This window comes from Palaemon carinicauda, chromosome 31 (assembly GCF_036898095.1).
Source record: "Palaemon carinicauda isolate YSFRI2023 chromosome 31, ASM3689809v2, whole genome shotgun sequence".
NCBI lineage: Eukaryota > Metazoa > Arthropoda > Malacostraca > Decapoda > Palaemonidae > Palaemon > Palaemon carinicauda.
Genome location: NC_090755.1, coordinates 74,406,870 through 74,421,087, shown reverse-complemented (window position 1 = coordinate 74,421,087; position 14,218 = coordinate 74,406,870).

Genomic DNA, 14,218 nt, shown 5'->3' with positions numbered 1-14,218 from the left:
ATGGCGAACACTAACTAAACTAGTTATTTTATTAAAGGTATACGAAAATTTCCTTAAAACATACATTAATTTTTCCTACAATACACATAGCCTTGTACTAAACATTATCTCAACACCTATAACTACATTTACCTTAACTAGTTAAACCGGTGGAACTTCAAAAAATCAAACTTTACGAAAACGTTCTTTTCTTATCTAGACTGACATAAGTATAAGTTATTTTTTCATCAGAACTCTGAACATAATTTAGTGCCATGACGCTTCCAACATTGCCCTACTCAATTGCTAAGTCATTGTTATAGTACTGAGTTTGTTTTTTTACGCAGACCTCAGAGAAAAGACTAAATTCCAAAAGAGCGAGTAACTATGTATTTAGGCCTACGTGGAATTGAGCAGCAGATCCATCATGAAATTTTGCTAGGTTCCCCAATTACCTTAATATATAGCACTGGACGGCGATGGCTTCTTTAAAAAAAAAGAACTAGGGTTCGTTTCTTTTGACATATGCGAGATATCCAAGACGGATTTTTTTTTTTTTTTTTTTTTTTTGATGGTGCATAAGGATTTGATGGTTTTATGGAATCAGTGCTGTAGGGACCTAGCTGGGGCAAGGGAGGCCATTCAAATTTAAGGCTCAAACAGAGGAAACTTCTCCGGCTGAGCCACACAGAAACCGTGTTAGATTACGCTGATACTCAGTATCAAAATCATGAGAGAGAGAGAGAGAGAGAGAGAGAGAGAGAGAGAGAGTTCAGTAAAGATGCACCGTCACCAAATTGGATTAGCAGAGAAAGGTCATGCTTTTTTTTCCCCAGGACAAAGCAATTAGGCCTAAGCCATATAAATTAAAGACTAGCTCCCTCGAGCACTATAAAGATTCTCTTAGTAATGCCTTCGGAGCACCACGTGATGTGCACTGACAGCATTATCCCCAAAGGAGGCGAGTTGAATTCAATAGTATAACTAGCCCATTCTCGCCGCTTCTCCCTATTCTTCAGCCCAGCAAATTAGTCCCTCAGCCTGACAAATCAGTTCTTTATCCCCCCAAAATAGTTCTTCATCTTCCCACAAATTATTTCTACAGCCCCAAAAAATCAGTTCTTCAGCCCCACAAATTAGTATACCATACATCTACCAGATTACTTATTTCACATCATCAATATAGCTCACACTCGTGACAGTGTTCTGCACAGGGGTTCATCCACCATCCAGCAGTGGAAGTATGAATTGGTCAAAGACTGTAGAGTTGTTTTTATCTTTAGGGCCACCCTCTTACAGAAGATATATATATATATATATATATATATATATAAAGGAAAGGTAATGGTGCAACCGAAAAATTGTAATAAAATATAGAAAAAACTATATCCAGCATGAATTAATATTTAGACTTGGTTTAAAAAGATTAGGCATTGAAGCCCAACGGAGCGGGTACCTGCATACTATAGTCAGGCAGCGAGAAATGACCAATAGGGGAGGGCATCTAGTTTTACACGGATTCTCCCACTTAGGCCAAATTTCCACAGATCAACGGCTTGCCCTCTTTCTCCAGCCATCTCCTGCTTCCCATGTGTTTCTTTCTCTCTATAAAAATTTATGTATATCATAAATTATTTTAACTTTTGTTCCACACTACCATTGAGGTAGAATTCTCAAGAATTGTTTCCTGTATAGAGGTTTCACTTCTTCCTAAACATATTATATGAGTGGGGAGGGGGAAAGGCCTGCTCATTATACCAGACTTTGCTGCTACATACACACTCTTGAGATGGTCCGTTCCCCCCTGCTTCAAGCTCGCCATATGGCCAATTTCCTAGCCAAGCTAAGGCCGATATCTACATGGTGAACTGGTAGCTCTTGGAAGAAGAGGCGCACACAGAGAGAGAGAGAGAGAGAGAGAGAGAGAGAGAGAGAGAGAACAGGCAAGTCATTTGTGGAGACATGGCATATTAGGGGAATCCACTGCCTATCAAACCTTTCTCACTGCGTTGAGGGTCACAGATGTCTATGGTGATGCCGGAGAAAAAGTGGAGCAGGTACAAAGAGGAAAGTTGTTCAAGACTGCAAGACTTGTATGCACATCATTATGATCGATACAGCCGTAGCACTAGACAACCCATGTACAGCCTAAAGGTAGGAATAAATCCTGCAGATCTCCCTGGACAATTCTATCCTGTTCGTAATACTAGGCAGGCAGTTAATTCTAATAGCCAGGCCTTCTCCATCACGAGGCTCAATACTACGCAGTACTCTAGAAGTTTTATTCCAGCTGTGACCAAGTTGTGGAATGATCTTCCTAATCGGGTGGTTGAATCAGTAGAACTTCAAAAGTTCAAAGTTGGAGCAAATGCTTTTTTGTTGACCAGGCGGACATAGTCTTTTTATAGTTTATTTATGACATATTTGTTCTTGATGATGTTGATAGTTTATTATATGACATGTCTGTTTTGACGTTGTTTCTTATTTTAGGATAATTTATTGTTAATTTGTTCTCTTCATTTATTTATTTCCTTATTTCCTTTCCTCACTGGGCTATTTTTCCCTGTTGGAGCCCCTGGGCTTATAGCATCTTGCTTTTCCAACTAGGGTTGTAGCTTGGATAGTAATAATAATAATAATAAATCAGAACAAAATGATAGATTGGAGAGAAAGCGTCTGCACTTACTGTAGCCTACTGAAGAACAATGTTAACGAGGGACAGGTATGTTATACAATGAATCCATAGAAATAACGATGACACATCGCACTACTTCCTCGAGAATATGTCTAATCTTTTAAGACATTTTCTTGAATTAGTGATTAAATACATTAGTGATCAGTGGTGCGTAAAAGCAGCTCTAGATGAAACCATGAAACATGCATAATGGCACAGGGCTCATTAAACACCATGGATAAAATTAAAGATACAAATGATTATAACAAGCAAAAAAAAAAAATATATACCAGTAATGAAAATTCCCAAAAAACAAACATTATAAAAAAAAAGAATAAACGATTATCATTTGAGAAAACCTAAAAAAAAATCCAGCCAGGACAATTATAAATAAAAAAAGAATCACAAGCAAAAAAAATATACCAGTAATGAAAATTCCCAAATAACAAACATTATAAAAAAAAGAATAGACGATTATCATTTGAGAAAACCTAAAAAAAAAATCCAGCCAGGACAATTATAAATAAAAAAGAATCACAAAAATGAAAAAAAAAATAGTATGATATAAGGAATTTCCCTTCTGCGTCTCTGTGGCCTCTTCTTTTTCCACTTTTGTTTTAATAGGAAACGGCATCTGTTTTTTAATATAATTTGCATACAAATAACAATATAGATAATTAACAAATATTTTTTTTTTTTTAGAAATATCAGGAATTAATCTTGTGGACTATGAAAACGCATCAGCCAATTTTGTGTTAAGTCCTGCGTTATTATGGAATTCCTCTTAAATCTGTGAATTTGATTAAATCTGTTCATGAGCATAGCAAGTGTAAAGTTAATGTTAATGGAGTCTTATCAAATGAATTTCCAGTGAACAGCGGAGTATTCCAAGGAAAGGTGTTATCACCAATATTGTTTATCGTTCCCCTGGATTCTGTAATCCGTAGAAAAGTCGGAGATGGTGAAGAAGGATTGGACTGGATTGGTGATAGGAATATAGCAGACCTAGAGGATGCTGATGATGCTGTCCTCGTTAGCAGAACACCAGAAGATTTACAATGCTTGATAAAGCATTAAATATCACATAAGGTTGGGCTGCAGCTAAATAGAAGACAGAGATAATGAGAATGGAGTATGAAATGGAAGATGAAATATCTTTGTAAGGAGAAAGGATGAGTGAGGTAGAATCATTTAAGTATTTAGGAATTATGATCCTCAAAATAGGGTCTTTAGAATTAGAGTTTAGTGAAAGACAGAAGAAAGCAAATCAGACAATGTCAAGGTTAAGTAAAATTTGGAAATCAAATCACCTGAAATTACATAAAAAAATCAGACTTTATATATACTATTTATCAGTTTAGTGAGATCAGTGTTACTCTATGGACATGAGTCATGGTATGACAATGAAACAATCTTAATTGATTTAGTAGATTTGAGAACAAATCCCTTAGAAGAATATTGGGAGTTAAATGGCAGGACAGGATTAGAAATTAAACTATAAGAAATATTACTCGAGTGACATATGTGGATGAGATCATGATGAGGGGTAGATGGAGATGGTTTGGGCATGCTATTCAACCCCCCCCCCCCCCGAGATATTAATTCACCAAACGTTCAGCTGGGCTCCACAAGGCACTAGAAGAGTTGGAAGACTCAGACCTACATGGCTGAGGACTATGAACCGTGAAGTAGATTATCAATGGAGAAGTTCTGAATTAAAGGCTCAAAATAGAGACGACTGGTGAAATCTAACCGAGGCCCTTAGCGTCAATAGGCGGAGGAAGAGATGATGATGATCATAAAATAATAAATGATGCAAATAAGCAGGAAATGTTGATTAAATATGAAATCTCAAGTGTTGCTTGATAGCAAAACGACCTGTTCTAATTATTTGTCTTATTTTGAATAATAATAATAATAATAATAATAATAATAATAATAATAATAATAATAATAATAATAAAGTATTGTATTATCACAAACTTTTCGAGTAATGTGAGATTCTCTTTAATAAAAATCAATACTAATAAAGACTGCAAAACAGTAAACAAAAAATTGTATGTCAAAATAGTAAAATTATAAAGCTCAAAGAGTGACACTTTCTTTGTAGTAAAAATAAATCAAAACATCACCTACAACATTGTTATCAACAACAAATTCTTTGAGGAATACGAAAATGATGTCCGATTAACAGCAATTATAATAGACGGAGCATAAAAATCATGCAAAATTATATCAACAATTAAAATAATCAACAATGGTAATAGGTTATTCCCGTCATTAGGCCGTTCTTGGGTACAAGATATTGATAATAGTAGTAGTAACATAAAATAATAAGACTAACGTACATATGGATCTTGAGAGAGAGAGAGAGAGAGAGAGAGAGAGAGAGAGAGAGAGGTTTATCTAGTTCTAGTACAAGAATGGGTAACCACCAAGATGAGACAGCTACTGTTGTTGATGTTATTCGTTTTAATTTTGTTCCAATATTGGAAAGAAATACGAAAAGCTGACACATTACACTATATCTATAATTTTTTCCTATCAAAATGCTTGGCAATATGATGAAAGTAAGCGAATGTACAGGATGGCTATACGAACATTTACCCATGAAGCTTAAATAATTACTTTTTTTGTCACGCAAAATATCACAATGCTATTTGATAATGCAAAAAGGTTAGTTTTACAGTGACAAGAGTGGGGCAATTCAATAAGTATATTAGAGTCGATAATTTGCATATAATCTAAATGAAATATAATAAAACTATTACAGGCCTACCTCCTGTCGGCAAAAGCCTTGCCTGTTGTTCTTCCACCGTCGGGGTTGGGGTAGGCGTAGTGGTAGGCTGATACACCCCCGTGGGGCAATGCCCTTGCCTGTGGGGGTGACGTCTCACCCCTTTCAGAAAGGATAAATTCAGGGCTGCCCGCCGGGGGCTATCAACGCCAGCCATAATGATATGAATGTCAGCCGATTAACTCAATTGCAATCCAACGAAGTTACTTATTCACTTGGCGTGAAGTTTTCTTCAATTTACTCTAACCTCTTTTGTTAATTTAGTTTCTTTATTATAAGTCGTTTAGGCTTGAAACTAATTACTTTGACCTTACTAGATGCCTTGCATTTCAACTCAAAATTCCTTTTCACTTGGCTTAACTCAAACCCTTTCCAAAAATTATCTCTTTCCTTTTACGAATTACTTTTTTTTTCTAATTGTCTCTCCTATCCCTCTCCGAATTACTCTTTTCTTCTACCTCACTTTCGCTTTCCGAATTATTCCTTTCCTCTACTAATTACCTCAACCGTACTTTCCCTCTTAAATTATCTTTCTTTTAAATTTATTCCACTTCCCACTCTCGATTATCTACTCTCCTCTGATTTATTCCACTTCCTTCTACCGATTATTTCACTTTCCTGTCTGAATTATTCCATTTCCCTCTCCCAATTATCTCACTTCCCTAGTTCGAATCCACTTCCCTCTCTCACTTGGATAATCTCTCCGGCGTCAGGGTGAATGCATGTTCTTCGTCAAATCTGACATGACACTGAAATGTTTTTTTTCTTTTAAAGTGTTGCAATAATGTTTACTCCGTTAAGCCCTTTCAAAATGGGACAGGCCTCTAGGCCTCACGGCAGACAAGAAAACCGTTGCTCTTCCTTGTGGCAGAAAGGCCCAGCGTGTCGCTATCTGACACCTGGTTGGTGGGGGCGGGCGCCCCCTAGGCCACAGCCCTTCGGAGGATGCCTCCTCGGTTCTTCTAGGGTCAGCAGACCTCCATCAGGAGAATGTCTCAGCTGACATTCAGAGTTAGACCTATGTAGGTTATCTTGATTGCTGTATCCAGGGGGGGACCTTCCCCCCGAAGCCCCCCGGGTTGAAAAAGGCGTGCGTCCCCAGCAGTATCATGAACGCACGCCCACTCCCGCCCCTGCTCCCCCTCCGTCGTCGCTGTCCACGTCTCGATTCACCCTTGGAATAGGAACTTCGCGCACTGCCTGCTGCATGGGTCCAAAGTACTTCACAAACATGCAATTGCAAGGCCGAATGTTCGTCACAAAAACCAGTTCACAATTCACTAAGCACATGTTTACAAAATGGATGTTGACTTGCACTCGTAAAACATTCTCATGAAGTCCATACAAAACTTATTTAACCAAAGTTTAATCATCATCTACACCAGAAGAACGGCGGCACTGTAAAGTTGCCGTCAGGAAAGAGAGAACCACCAATACGTCAAAGGGAAAGGTTCGTTTTCTGGGCACACTGCGTAGCGAGGGGAATGGCTAACACACAATCGAAACCTTCTTCAGACAGGTAACTTCCCGTCATCCACAAGATCGACGGCCAGGTCCTACACGTCCACTCCGGCCTACGATAGTCGTCACAGTGGCTTGGATATATTTAGTTGGATGCTCAGAGCCTCAGAAGGGAGAGTCTTGTGGCGGTGAGAAGGGTCCGCGTGGCAGACACAAGTATAAGTGACGGTTGCTGCGAAAGAGAAGTGTGTGTGTGAGTATGTATATACCCTCGTGTGTTCCCCTGAATCACCACCACCGTATTGGATCCTCCAACATAATCCCAGTAGATTCTGAAGTTCGAGTAATCCGTTCTGAAGATTTTCAATGAAGTCTGATGCCTCCAAGCAGTCGAAATCGAGAGAAAACACTAATCGTACTTGGACCAGAGGTCCGTGCCAGTATGAGGACTGTGAGGAGATCCACACTGTGAAGTATCGACCCACAGAGTGAGTATGAGTAAGGTAGGTGGCTGCCTGGCTGTGTGGGAGACGATCAGACGAGACGGAGGGAAAAAGTAGCAGACAATTTCAGCTGTGAGACAGCACTGCTGCGACTGCGTCAGCAGTGCATTGTTGCCAATGTTCGCAAGGATGTTCAACAGTTCAATAGACGAGACAGCGTACAAAAGATTGAACAGTTAACGAGAAGCGACCTCTGCAATACAAAGTTTGTAGAACAAATAATATTATGGAATTAGATGACTCAATATTCAAGTATCTTAATAGAAAAAGAATTGAACATATTCCTAAACTGCCCAAAATCGTGCGCAACTATCACCAAATGTCAAAGAACAAGATAATGTAGAAACAAAGAAAAATAACATTGTTACCCGTCAATGCAAAACAAAAAATCGATGATGTATCATATCATCGGTAAACATTACAGTTCGTAATACCGACACGATTAGGAGGTACAAAGAAATTGGGAGGGAAACGTTACAACCATTTGCCGGCATGTGGGCCCACCGTCAAAAGGAGGCTTGGCAACTCCCCCCGGTCCCGTACCTCGTCACCCCCCCCCCCCCACCCCACCTCTTCCGGGTACCGTTCTATGTTAAGACCACGTGTTTGATGTTGAAGTTCGTTCCCGCATAGGTTCATATCATCCTATTTCTTAGTTTTCCCATTATGTTAACAACCATTTTTACAATACAGTTTCAGTGTCTATGATGAAATGGTTATGTAGACTCCAAAATCAAACCATTGTTCTCTAGTCTTGGGTAGTGCCATAGCTTCTGTACCATGGTCTTCCACTGTCTTGGGTTAGAGTTCTCTTGCTTGAGGGTACAATCAGGCACACTATTCTATTTAATTTCTCTTCCTCTTGTTTTGTTAAAGTTTTCATAGTTTATATAGGAAATATTTAATTTAATGTTACTCTTCTTAGAATATTTTATTTTTCCTTCTTTCCTTTCCTTACTGGGCTATTTTCCCTGTTGGGGCCCCTGGGCTTATAGCATTTTGCTTTTCCAGCTAGGGTTGTAGCTTAGCAAATAATAATAATAATAATAAAGCTTACACAGCATGGTTATTATTTCCATTGCTCAAATCATTGTTATGATTGTGAAGAAATGTTTAGCTTTATGATTTACAGTCGCCTGTAGATTTGTTCTAATTTCCACGCGAATATAAAGACATAAGTGTTAACTCTACCAAACAAGTATTATTCTTTGCATCACTATTTTTTTTCGGTAGGCATACCTGGTTTATTTTAATAAACCGCACGTCCATATGATTATGAAATTTCATTATTGAACATTAGCATATTTCAGTGAAAACCTCATATCGACAAGGACTTTTTTTTATTTCTTATGAATCACGTCGTATTTTTAAGTTTTCTTCAATGAATTAAACACACGAACGACTTTTATTTTTAAAATATCTATTTTAATAGTACCGATACAAACTACTTTGAAGCAGTCAGGATTAAGCGAAATCATTTATTCCCTTTTATATATATATATATATATATATACACACACACACACACACACACACATATATATATATATATATATATAAAATATGATTTTATTATTGGGGTTCTATCGTGGCTTAGGGACAGGTTAATTTGAGTAAACCTAAATGAGGGTCATGATGAGAGTAGGCCTACATCAAGGTCCACATATGGCCTACATATTGCAGAAAAGTAATGAGACCATATACGTTCTGCCAGACAGGAATAATAATATTTGTCGAGATACTGGGGAAATGTGAGAATGCATGCATAATTGTTAATTAATAAAAAAGATTGTTCGAATTCTCTCTCTCTCTCTCTCTCTCTCTCTCTCTCTCTCTCTCTCCAGGCAGCTAATTCTTGACGGCAAATCGACTACATAGAAACAGCCGGTTTGTCTCTCCCTTAACTGTAAAATAAAAAAGTTGACATTGAGATAATCCATCATATATTTTAGGGACTTGACTAACCTGAGAAAACCTTTTAATCCCATTTACTCTGCTATGAAATGTATATTGTTCGCATATCTTGAAGTGTTAGAAAAAATAATGCGGTCCATTAAATTTTTTTGGTCTCCCTGATCTGGACATGAATGTCTGGCGCCGTTGGTCATTTATCTTATTGTAGGCTATGTTTTGTTTGAGTCATTTTTCATGATTCTGGTCATCCTTTGCCTTCAGATCATTGCATGCTATACCATCTACTATGTAGTACCATATATATCAAACAGTTTCTATGTATGTAGTACTATGTTGCCTATGGATTTAATTCTGCATGCATCCCTTTCTTAAGCTAGGCTCAATACTACGAATTTTCTATTTTTTTTTTTTCATTTCGGCTGTGACCAAATTATGAAATAATCTTCTCAAGGAAATCTATTCAATCACTTATGGTAGCTATTGGAAACGTATTTGCTCTCAAGCTCGGTAGTTTCTAGTAGTGTTTGCAACCTCACCATCCTTGTGAGCCAGTAAATTTTATAACAAGAGTAACAACTTTAAAATAAATATCTTCTATATAAACTAAAATCTTTGACCAAACTAGAGGAAGAGAAACAAGACAGAACATCGTGCCCGAGTGTAGCCTTAAGCAAGAGAACTCTAACCCAAGACAGTGGAAGACCATGGTATAGAGGTTATGTCATTACCCAAGACTAGAGAACAGTGGCTTGATTTTGGAGGGCCCTTCTCCTAGAAGAGCTGCTGACCATAGCTAAAGAGTCTCTTCTACTCTTACAAAGAGGTAATTGGCCACTGGATAATTACAGTGCAGTAGTTAACCTCTTGAATGAAGAAGAATTGTTCGGTAATCTCAATGTTGTCAAGTGTATGAGGACAGAGGAGAATATGCAAAGAATAGGTCAGACTATTCGCTGTGTGTGTGTGTGTAGGCAAAGGAAAATGAACGGTAACCAGGGAGAAGGATCCAATGTAGTACTTCCTGGTCAGTCAAAAGGCCCCATAACTCTCCAGCGGTAGTATCTCAACGGGTGACTGGTGCTCTGGCCAACCTACTACCTACATTGAGCAAATTGACATAATGAAGCCCCGTTTTATAATTAATTTCACTTGATCATTTAACATTGTTATTCATGTTAATTTGCTTTATTTTTCATTAAACCTTTAATTCATGTTTTCCTAATAAGATTTGGTTTGATAAGAATATGAACCATGTCATCTCATTTTTGTCTCCCTAATTTTACATTCAAATCATCTATGACAAAAAACCCTTTGATATTCCAAAAACCCAACCAACCAAAAACATTCTCTGGTAGTCTCATTCCATTCTTTTTTATTCTACTAAAATGTTTGGATATAAGATTATGTGGGGTAACAAAAAAGAAAAACTCATTTCACTCACTAAAATCAAATCACTCTGTGATTATTAACATGTTACCGGGCTAGAGTTCAGTGCGTATATCTTCGTTATTTACTTAGCATCGTTTCATATTTCATCTTTTCTCGAGCATGCGAAGACGGTATTATAATGATTATTACTCCATTTGTCATTCTTCATTTCCCATATTTGAAGATCTAGATTTATGATGTATGCCATTCAGTACCGATATTGAATGCAGTTAAACAGCACAAGGGGTCCAGTAAAATTATTTGTTATATGTACAATACTATTCTCACAACTTAATTTTTCTCTATTTCTTATTTTCGTTTGCACCTTAAAATTATTATTTACATTAGTTCTTTCATCAATCGTCATAGTATGATAATAATTGGCTACATAATCATAGCAACTATATAGCCTACAAAGCATTGGCCTAGAAGTGGCTATAACCTGTTCGAACCGGCTTTTCCATTACACCTAAGCAGTATCCGTTACACACTTCATTACACTTCATTACTACATGAATCGTATATTAGATAATTGAAGATATATAATTGAAGGTATAGAAATCCTGAAACTACATAAAGGTAGTGAGAAAATTCAGATTGAGAAAGGAGTTAGACAGGGAGACATCATCTCTCCTAAATTATTCACAGTGAGCCTAGAAGCTTAAAAAAAAAAAAATTGTGAAAATGTAGAAATTGATATTAATGGAGAATACCTTAATAGCGTAGCTGACAGTTCAATCTGGTGAGTCATGGGAGGAATTGCAAAAGATGATGGAAGGATTAAATAGAGAAAACACATATGTAGGACTGAAAATAAATATGAGTAAAACTAAAAAAAAATGATCAATGAAAATGCAGACAACAAATAAGGGTTATGGACGAGCCTCTAGAGATTGTTAGAGAATAAGTGTTTCCTCAGGGTATGAGGCCGAAATTAAGGACAACCATGAGATGGAGAGCGTTTGGTAAACAAAATGAGGTTATGAAATGTAAAATGCCACTTCCTTTGGAGAAGCAAAGTATTTAATCAGATGGTCCTACCAGTATTAACTTATGAATCGGAAACTTGGAGCCTTACTAAAGACTTAGAGGAAAAGCTAATGAAAACTCAAAGAGCTAGGAAAAAGAATAATGATGGGAATAACACTAATAAAAAGAAGCAACATGGATACGAGAGCAAACTGAAGTGTTGTAGAGGATACTCCAATAACATGTAAAATAAAGAGAAATGGACGTGGACAGGACATATAATGAGAATGACAGATAATAGATGTAAAAAGATTAACCGGAGGGGTCCCTAGAGATTCTAAACAAAGCAGGGAAAGGAAGAGAAGGCGATGGACTGATGAGCTAAGAAAATTTATGGGTATTGACTGGCATAGAAAGACGGGAGTGGAATGACATGTCTGAGACCTTTGCACTGCAGTATATATATATATATATATATACCGATTTATAAAGACAAACCCAACCGAAGCCAGATATAATATATATATATATATATATATGTATGTATATATATACATATATATTATACTGTATATATATATATATATATATATCTGGCTTCGGTTGGGTTTGTCTTTATAAATCGGTATATATATATATATATATACACCGATTTATAAAGACAAAACCAACCGAGGCCAGATATAATATATATAAATATATATATATATATATATATTATACTGTATATATATATATATATATATAGCGTTTTGCTTGTGGTTTTGTGAGTATTCAAATATTCTAAATACTACATAGTATATATGTATGTGTTATATAATTAGGAAAAAACAAAATAGATAATTATAGACTTAACTGACAAAGGCTTACACAGTAGTGGCGTAGCCCATGCATAGAAAATATTCCATTGCGTGCGCTGGTGCATGTTGAACAACAACTAAAGACAAACACAGCCGTCATGGTTTGATGTGCATGCCCTTTAACAGCAGAGACTTACGAACAAGATCCTTCAACTCACTCGTACTTGATTTGGGAAGCTTTTGAGCCCCCATCACAAAACCCGTCGAAGGACCTTCGGCGCGATGTCCACGACTTCAAGCGTATAACCGAGTTACCGAAAGCCTCCTCGGAGGTGTGTTAGTGTAGGACTAGAAGGAGGAGAGAGAGAGAGCAGCAACAACATCAGCAGCAGCTACACAGGAAGCAATACTTGATATAGCTCAGGTGTCCAGATGAACGACCCTTTTCCCTCTCATAGCGGGATCCACCCTGAAGTGGTTCCATAGTTTTTCCCGTCTTGCTAACTGATTTCTGTCCTCGTGCCCGTTGATGTCCGCTGGTTTTCGCTCTCAAAATTGTCAGTCTTCATGAGAAAATTACTCCACGCGATTGCATGTCAATTACCCTTTCAAGATGAAACTGAAATATGAAGGTCGTCGGGCAAAATCATGCTGCAATTTGCTTTGAATGTAAAATTGTAGCTTGAAAGGTTTACGAATTAGCCTAGGTATCAGTGCCACAGAGCTGTATCACTGTATGCATTTTATCATAGCCACTGTAAAAGACTGCGTCTGTATACAAATTTGTATTTATATTCATGAATTTCTGCCATATGACCTGGTGGTAAAATAAATCATGATTTAGATGGATAAAACTTAACAGTATCATCCTTTAGCTGGAAAAGTGTCAAGATTTTTCAATCTCATACCAATCGATCATTAAATTATATCAATTCATTACATCTTCAGTTTTTTGTCTACAAAAAAATAACATTTGATCTTACTTAAAACAATTGCTATTAAAGAAAGTAATTAAAGCTATCATACTTAGTAATAATGGTTATGATGATGTTAATAATATCAATAACAACAAGAAAAAAAAATATCAATGATAAAAATAACAGCAATATCATCTTGCAAGTTTATGGTGGGCCATACCCAATAGTAAAAGTCTAAGGGTACAAACACCATCATTTCAAACTTTCTTCTTCTTTGTCTGCATCTTTTCCCACTTCTATGTGGGGTCGATGTTTCTGGCTAGCTTTCTCCATCTACCTCTGTCCCACACTTCATCACCAATTAATCTCTATGATCGAAGGTCATCCTTGATACAGTCCATCCACCTTCGCTTTGGTCTCCCTCTCCTTTTCGTTCCCTGTACCTCCATTTCCCTCACTCTCCTCCCAATATACTGTTCATCTCTTCTCATGACATGACCATACCACCTCAGTCTACTTTCTTGGATCTTATCTGATAGTTCTCAAACTTTAAGCTCTTTATTTATCCCGAAGAAGACTAAATTTGCCAAGGTGTGTTAAAAAATCAGAACTTACTTAAATAATGCATATGGAATGCGGCCGTCCCTACTATACAGTGGGACTAATATTGTCGGAAGAAGTAGAGAGGTAATACTTTGTTTAGAAGTAGGTTGGACAGGGCACCAGCCACCCGTTGAGATACTACCACTAGAGAGTTATGGGGTCCTTTGACTGGC